The 9699-nt window shown below is 37.5% G+C and overlaps 1 pseudogene; it reads left to right on the forward strand.

The window, feature by feature from the left end:
* The first annotated feature begins 5918 nt into the window (after window positions 1-5918).
* On the forward strand, window positions 5919-7133 carry LOC110297029 (annotated as a pseudogene).
* Window positions 7134-9699: the final 2566 nt, after the last annotated feature.

Genomic DNA, 9699 nt, shown 5'->3' on the forward strand with positions numbered 1-9699 from the left:
GGCGATAAAATGATACTAACTATAAGGTAATAGTAAAGTAAAATAAAAATAAATTATTTCAAGTATTCTAAACATCAAATAAGGTATTTCATGCAATCTAAATGGTTGCAGAGAAAGAGTAAAACTAAGTTTACATAAAGAATATGATGATAAATACAGAGTACTTTTTGGTTTCTAAAAGTACCTGTTTCCTTTGTCTGTTACAGACTTTCAGACATAGTATATATTTAAGAAATCTGGGACAGGGACTGGGAATGGGGGCAATATTTGGAATTTAAATAAGTAAAATAATTTAATAAAAAAGAAAAGATATTTTAATTTTAGATTTAATATACCTATTTATGTGTCACATTCACAGTGTAGAAAAATGGAAATTTCAGACCTTGGTTATCACGACTAACATATTGATATGATGCACATATTTTAGCTCAACATGCTCATGAGAAATGAAAAATTCAGACCTTGATTACGATGGCTAAAACATTGATATGCTACACATATCATAACTTAACATGCACATTTCTTTTTCATAATTTAATAATTATTTTCCCCTTTAAATATTGTTTTCTTGACTACTCAGCCTCAATATAATGAGGCTCCAAATAATGAGCCTTCTTAGTAACAAACTTAGACTTGCCACGGACAAAATATGATGCTTGGCTAACAGTGGGAAACATGAGTTGAATGAAGTTCCTAGGAAGCTGTAAGTCCACACCTATGTCAACATTTCTACATGGTTCATTGGATATTTGGAACGGCTCAGAGGTGGGATGTTTCAAAACCAGAGGCAAAATCATATTATGCTGCCTTTGTGCTTTTAGTAAATATTTGTTTCCCTCTAGAGTGACTGACCTAGTACTCTTTTGACCATCTAACAAAAGCTTTGCAATATATTCTCTGCAGACCATTGTCTTCTATCAACCTCCCCTCCCCCAAATCTATGGATATCATCATTTAACATCAGAGACCAAGAGCAGAGATTTATAGCTTGGTTAAAATACATCTGCTGATGTCCGCAACAATGTATTTGGGAAATGCCTTGCTTCATCATGTCCTTTTACTCTGTGTCTATAAAAAGTTTATATAATTGCTTCTACATTGGAAAATGTTATCCAAAACACCCCTAATCAGTGTTTTCAGAACATGGCCAATCTTATTTGGCTCAGAATAAATGATCATATTCCCCTTTTAGTGAGTGCAGTTTGGCATTAGACACAAGCAAATAATTATATCAAAATTCCATAAGAGGAAAAATGAATAGAGCAAATTCAACAAGAAACTCATTACAAGCTTCCAAGTGTGCTTCCAATAGCACAGAATGCAGCTAATCTCTCAAAATTGACATGTGATATCTCAGGGGAAATGCCTTTCTCCCTGGCCTACTACTAACAGTTTTAATTGTGCAATTACATGAAGGCATAAAATACCTGCATATGACTTCAGTAACCCACAGACCACGAGCCCAGGAAAGAGCAGATGAGTATCAATTATTGATGGCTAGCATAATCTACCACAAAAATATTGATGAGGTGTTCTGAAGGCTTCAGGCGTACAAAAACCCAGCCTTGAAAAGTGGAGAGTTCCAGGGCCTTGGTTTTCAGGAGCTGTATAAGGGCTTGTCCTAAAAGTTGGCTTTTCTTAGGAATGTGCAGAGTTTAAGTAACTTGGACCTACAGTGTTTACCCCTGCTGGTGTATTATTCCAATCTCATAAATTGTACAAAATGCTTTTGAGCTTAGGTGTCTTGAAAACAAATGGTGAAAACTGAAAGTTCCAAGGCAAAAGCAAAATCATCCAGCCCTGAACTGAAACATCTTTTTAGAAATAGGAAAAAGACAGAATCAAGTAACATGGTTGTGCATCTGTGTGTATGTTTGTACATTTTGAAGAAAATCTCTCTAGCTCCTCAAATAAAGGGCAAACTAATTTAGTAAAATGTGTTTGATATTTAATTAAAAGGACTGTAGAAGACCTTGGATATACACCTGGGACAACCTCTCCACTTTATGCTTAGCCTATCCTTAAATCATGACAAATTTATGAAACATGCAAAGAGTTATTTCAGCTTTTAAGCTCTTTTCTTTATGACTCTTCAAGCCAACAGCAGATCTACTATGAAAAGAACCTGAAAAATATACAATAATTTTTAAGAATTTTCATGGTTACCATCCTATCAGAGGCCTTATGAATATTAACATATTTCATTTTCTTTCTTGATTGTTAAAATGAAAATATTTGCTTTCATTTATTTTTTAAAAGATTTATTTATTATGTGTAAGTACACTGTAGCTGTCCTCAGACACTCCAGGAGGGGACATTAGATCTTGTTACAGATGGTTGTGAGCCACCATGTGGTTGCTGAGATTTGAACTTAGGACCTTCAGAAGAGCAGTTGGTGTTGTTAATGGCAGAGCCATCTCTCCAGCCCCTCACTTTCATTTATTAAGTAAAGATAAAATTGTGGAACTTTAAATACATGCAACAGTGTTTCGCCAGTTGATCTAGACAAGATCCATATATTCTGAAGTTATAGGTACAATGTCACATTATTCTTTTTCTAAAAGCCTACAAAGAGAGACTGAAGAGATGATTCAGATGTTATAAAAATTGTTGCTTTTCCAGAGGACCTCAATTTAGTTCTCAGCTTTAATGTCTGATGTCTCACAAGTGCCTGAAGCCCCCATTCTAAGGAATCCAGCACTTTCTTGCTCCAGAAAGACCTACAGTCATAGCATTACACACACACACACACATACATATGTGTGTGTGATAAAAATAAATGAATGAATGAGTGAATGAATAAATAAATAAATAATCTCTTCTTAAGTCTAAAAAAGTGTATGTGGTGTACATCTTGGGGAATAAAGTAAAAATCTGGCTCCCATATGGCCATCTAAATACACTAAGGATAATAATAATATTCTATTGCCCGAGAAAAGAAACGAACTGCAGAGTCAACACTACTACAGTTATCTTCCCTTGTTGGGAGCTATTAAGACAACACAATTGTCCTGATCTCTGAATTGGGCCTCTTCCCCCGTGAAGAAAATGGGGTCAAAAGCGGGCCACTGACGCACCGCTCAGAGAACAACCACAGAATGTTCCAGTCCTAAGTCAGCGATGGATGTCCTGACCACAAGATGTAGCCTGATACCACCAAGTTCCTGCTTCCCCGTGTAGTTGCCAAAAGAAAAAATTCTGCTGCCCCATTCCTCCTGCTGAGAAGTACTTCCTCCTTTGCTTGTGCATTTAAGCCTTGAGCCTTGCTGAATACAGAGAGACCTTGATGCTACTCAGACTGCTACCATGTGTTCTTGCACTTGGTGTCCATCTCTCCCTCCCCACATTTGGTTCTTATTTGAAGGTCCCCTTGAGACCCTCGAATAACTGGACCTGCTGGACGGGTCATTCCCTGGGAGGGTAAATGTCTATGAAGAAGCTACAGAAGCTATCTAAAAGCAGATGATTAACAGGTTCCCATGAACTTAACTATACTTACTTTGAACATACATCACCTTATATGAGAACTATTGTCATGAAACAGTGATGGTGTATTGATTAAATTCTGGCTTACCATAACATATTAGAAATTCTGAATGCCTTGTATCTATTTAAAGATCATTTTATTCTGTAGTTTCATATAGTACATGATGATTTTTTTTATCATATCCATCTGAACCTCCCCACCCAAACTCCTCATGGACTCATCCATCTGTATCTTCTCCTCCTTTTCTTTGGTAACTAATCAATTGATTTTTTAACTCATTGAGTCCAAATGTTACTACCTGCATGCACATGGATGTGGGCCATCCACTAAACATGCCCTTAAATGGATATGTTTGATGTACTGATGTATAGGTACTCATTTATTTGATGTGTGTGTGTGTGTGTGTGTGTGTGTGTGTGTGTGTGTGTGTGTGTGTGTATGAAGGAGTGTGAATGCCTGATACCAGCCCCAGGTACTATTCTCAAATGCTGTATTAATTACATTTGAAGATGATATCACTGGCCTGAGAATAAACTAGTCAAATAGACAAGGTAGGCTCTGCTATAGCTTTAGAATCTTCCTAATTTCATTTCCACAGTACTAGGATGAAAAGCACTTGCTTTTTTTTTTTTTTTTAATTCTGTTGTGATTGAACTCAGGTCCTCAAGCTTTCAAAGCCAATACACTACCAAATGAGTCAGTTACTCATCTTTAACCCCTATCTTATGATGTGGCTATGAATCATAAATAATAATTATTGGTGTATAAGGTCATCAAGTATATATTTTTTATTTTTGTCTCTGGTGTGAACATTGGTGAGAATTGTAAAATACTAAAGTATAAACATCTATAGATCGCTCAATGAATAAAACATCAAATTTTAAAAAAGTTATCCTTAGATCCTTTGTTCTAACTTCTGCAGAAATCACCTTGCAAACAAAGATGCCTTCTACTCTAAGATATTTCTTTCTACTTGGCAAAGAAAGGTGGGATTAATGACATTGACACAGCAACACATTTACATACACAGCATATGTTTTACGTTTCTATGCCAGTGAAAATAAAATACAACTAAATACAATTCTAAGAGTTAACTACATAAAGTAGCTCGTCTGATGTCCATCTCGTCTCAGTTTCTGTTCTTGGTGTCAGTGTCCATCATGGAGAGTCCTTAATTGTAGAGAAAAACCTCATCAGTAAAACTTAAAGGACCACAGAGAAGGCTCATTAAGTTAAGAACATTTACTGTAATGGCAGAAGATTGGAGTTCACTTCCCAACAATCTACATCCATTGGGTCACTCCAGCTCCAGGGTGTTCAAAACCCTCTTCTGGCTTACACAAGTAGCTTTATATGTCATAAACACACACACACACACACACACACACAAGCACACACACTCTTCAACTCACACAAGCATATACATAAAATGTTTAAATCTTTTTTAACATCTTTTTAAAAATTGGATATTTTCATTTATTTACATTTCAAATGTTAGCCCCTTTCCTGGTTTTTCCCTCAGGAACCCCCCTATCCCATCCCCATCCCCCTGCTTCTATCAGGCTGCTCCCCAACCAACCCACCCACTCCTGCCTCCTCACCCTGGTATTCCCCTACATTGGGGCATGGAGCCTTCACCAGACCAATGGCATCTCCTCCCATTGATGTTCCACAAGGCCTTCTTCTGCTACATATGCAGCTGGAACCATGAGTTGCTCCATATGTACTCTTTGCTGTAAAATTTTTTTTTAAAAGTAGAAATGAAACTTGAAGTGTTTATATGAAGCACTAAGAAAGAAGCCAAAGTTACAGTGTTTGAACATAAACACTTAGCTTATGAAAGCTTCAGAACATAACAAGCATGTGCCCTACAACTTTGTTTATAAAATTTGACTATAAAATTGCTTTACTATGCATATCCCAATTTAATTTAAAAAATACTATTTTTAATTAGAATAAAGAAAATGTAGGCACAAACTCAAATACCAATTTGAGCAGCTTGGAAATTTGAGACAGTCATAAAAATGTAGATCTGATTCAACAAAAATAAACAAGTAAATAAATACATACACCCATAAAATTTTGATTAAAAAATTAGTCAAAAGAGATTATTTGTTACATAAGGCTGAAAGTATGTATATGCTGCCATTTGACCATAAAATAAAAGTTTATGCCATCAATAACTGGTCTTGTTGGGTATAATTGAAGCCAAGTGTGACCTGAATTTGTATCCCAAAGTACCTTTTCTTTACTCTCTAGTACCACTTATTGATCCCTTACTATATTCTGGCACTTTTGTCTTTTACATGCTTTGATGTATCCTTATTTTAAAGCAATCTATGAGACCACATATCCCCTATTCTAAGAAAACCAGAATCCACAGCCAGTCCAGCACTTTGGGTTTGACGAGTGCTCTAGTTCACCTAGGATAATGGCAACAGCCGAAGTATTGAACATGGGGAAGAAATTCTATGAGGATAAAACAAAAGAAGTCTATGAATTGTTAAATAATCCTGCCGTAATCTGGTCCTTGCACCTGGAGGGCAAAGCTGCACTCTCCAACAAGATCATCAGCTGCATATTTCAGTTGTTACAGGAAGCTGGTATAAAAACTGCTTTCACCAAGAAATTTGGGGAGACTGCTTTCATTGCACCCCTATGTGAAATGATTCCAATTGAATGGGTATGTGGAAGAATAGTAACTGGATCTTTTCTCAAAAGGAACCCTGGTGTAAAGGAGGCGTGTCAGTTTTATCCACCCAAAGTGGAGGTGTTCTTCAAGGATGATGCCAATAATGATGCACAGTGGTCTGAGGCTCATCGCTGCAAATTTGTGTTTTGCTGGCCTTGTTATAGCGCAGACTGGAGTGGACATCATGAGTCATGCCACACAAGTTATTTTGAAAATCTGGAGAAATCCTGGCTGCCCAGAACTGTACGCTGGTTTATGTGAAGATTGAACTTGGCGTTTATATAACAACCAAAGAGATTGTTCTTGTTGATGTCATTGATAATGATTCCTGGAGACGATGGCCATCGGGAGATCGGAGCCAGCAGAAAGACAAACAGTCTTACCATGATCTCAAAGAAGTAATTCCGGAAGGACTCCAGGTGGTGAAGAAAAACTCTGAGTTGCTTCTCAAGTCAGACAGTCAGTGCAGGGTGGTAGTGCTGATGGGCTCAACCTCTGATCTTGGCCACTGTGAAAAAACTAAGAAGGCTTGTATAAATTTTGGGATTCCGTTTGAACTTAGAGTAACATCCGTGCATAAAGGACCAGATGAAACTTTGAGGGTTAAAGCAGAATATGAAGGAGATAGCATAGCTATTGTATTTGTGTCAGTGGGGGGCAGAAGCAATGGTCTAGGCCCAGTAATGTCTGGTAATACTGCATATCCGGTTATCGGCTGTCCCCCAATCACACCAGACTTGGGTGCTCAGGATGCGTGGTCATCTCTTCAATTGACCAGTGGTCTTGGCTGTTCAACTATACTTTATCCAGAAGAATCATCTCAGTTCGCTGCTCAGATGTTTGGGTTAAACAATTATTTGGTGTGGGCCAAACTTTGAGCTTATATGCTTATATTGAACACATGAATATCCTTATAGCAGGCTGATAAAAAAAATCAGAGAATGCAATTTGTAAAAAACCAATTTAATTTGTAGGAGAAAAGTTACATATTCCTTGTTTGGATTTAAAGAAAAAAAATCAGGCAAAATGATTTCACATAACGGAAAAAAATTCAGTTTACCAATGAACCAATAGTCCTCAATGTTTATGAGTTGGCACATTGTCAGTGCATATTATTAATAATGTTTAGCTCTATATAGTGATAAGTAACCTTAGCACTCCACAGGCTGAGGCAGCAGGATCTCTTAAGTTCAGGGCCACCTTCCACTGTATATCGAGACTCTACATGCCGAGGAGGGAATCTTTATAGTTAGTAAAGTTGGCATGACACTATTAAATTTATTCTCACGCTCTGTGTAATCATTGTTGGGTAAATATGTAACTATGGAACTGGAGTAATGTGTCTGCTGTATGAACCACTATGAAGAACCAGCTTGGCTGCCTTGCAGATGACCTGAGTTTGGTTCCCAGCATCTTTGTAGACTATCTCACAATAAATAACCTTTAAATGAGGGGATCTGATCCCATAGCTCTCTTATGCACCTGCTCTCAAATACTATACAAGTTGATACAAGTTTCTGGGGCAATTTGAGAAGAAATATGGCAGAGTAGGACCTGGTAGAACATGTATGTTTACAGAGCTGCATAAATAATCACTCAAAATATGCATTTACTCAATGTTCGGAAAAAAGGTGAGAGATCATCATATCTAGTACAAGTATCATAAGAATAACATTTTGTAGATACCAAGGGCAATATGCCAGTTCCTTGTGCAAAAGCAAATTTTATTTTCACCATGACAAATGTCTGACAAGCACTGTTTTTGTTGTAGAATTTTGTTTGGCTGGTTTTGGTGTTCTGAAATACATTATCATGTGTTAGTCCAGGGTAAAAGAGAACTTATTATGTATACAGGCCAGTCTAAAACTCTTAGAAATATTTTTACCTAGTTTTCCTAAGTGCTGGTTTTATATCACTCCAAGTGTGACAGAAAAAAATAATGAGAGAAAAGATTTATCTTGACTCAACATTTTAGAGGACACGGTCTATGGATTATGGTTGGATTAATGCTGATTATGTAGTTAGGAACAAGAGCGAAACAGCAGCATGTGACAAGAGTTCTCTTTGTGTATGGGAAAAGAAGCAGAAACACATACACACTCAGGCACACACACTCATGCACATGCACACACTCACACATGTGAAACATCCAGGGACAAATATAAGAACTCAGCACCAATGATTTACTACTGTTTCCAGCTGGACCTCACCTCTTCACCTTTCCAAACTATGACCACTACAAAGAGACCAAGCACCAACTCAAAAGCCTCTGAAAGAATTTCAATTTCAATCCAGAATACTCTGCCACTACTCCTTTTATTGCCAACAAATCAGCTTGAAGAGCTAGAACTCTTATATGTGGAAGTGTAGGAAAGAGAACATCATATCTTGCTTGCAGCTTGATGCTAGGCACACTTCAGAAATACCTAGCATTTAAAATGGTTAGTTGGTTCAAGGCTCTGTGCTTTTATGTAGGAGTGAGCCTTTATGCATTCCCGAGAATCAGGTTGGAACTTGGAGCCTCAGGTTCCAGAATTACCTCTGCATCAACAAACTCCAGACTATCTCCAACATCCCTCTGCCTGGGCAGTGTATTGGCTCACCATAGTGTGGGTCCAGGCCCATAGGTTCAGACTCTAGCCATGCCCCAGAGCAAGGGTCAGATAAAGATGCTGAGGGGAATGGCCAAGATCATTATCTAAGGTGAATTACTAAGCAAATACATATACACAGATGTAGCCTTGAAAATTACACAGAGACCTGAAGTTCCATTTCATGTACATCATTGTGGCTATTATCTAACAACCACAACTCATGAGTCAGAAATCTATGATTTTAGGAGTGAAGATAGGAATTCCTACAACATCTAATAAAATGGAAGAAGAGGAGAGCATTCCTGCTTATATTCAACAGGGACATAAAATGAGGTTTAGTGAATTCTAGTAGCAAGCTTGCAGTATACAACATGAGAATGTTAAAAAGGGGAAGGAAGAGAAAGAAAGAAAGAAGCCATAGTAACCAACTTATCCCAGCCCCCTGATCATGGCCTCAGAGCTATCCGTGCTATATACTACAGTATCCTCTGACATCTCTGCAAATAAAAGCATCATTTCAGAGTGGAGTCTCACTCTCATCTACCCTTTCATCCTTGGTTTTAACCCAAATGTCACTTTTCAAATACATTCACAAGATATGTCTCAAATTTGTTTTTGAAATGGCCTCTGCCTGTGTTCAGTTGAGACATACAGAAACACATTCAAAATAAAACAGTAAGGTCACTGCTACAGAGGTAAAGAACTCTATAAAAAATAGCAAAAGGAAAAAATTAAATGGAGAAATCTAGAGGAAAAGCTACTGAAGGTTCTATGAGGAAAGATACAACATCAGAGATTATTCTCACAGGCTACATTCCCTTTTTCCTGAATGTGAGGGAAATTTGAATAAAAGGAGAATGAGAAGGGCATGGAGCTCATAGGCTAGGTGTCTGAACAAAATAACAGACGGTATAATGTTCCAGGGA

Source organism: Mus caroli, chromosome 6 (genome assembly GCF_900094665.2).
Source record: "Mus caroli chromosome 6, CAROLI_EIJ_v1.1, whole genome shotgun sequence".
NCBI lineage: Eukaryota > Metazoa > Chordata > Mammalia > Rodentia > Muridae > Mus > Mus caroli.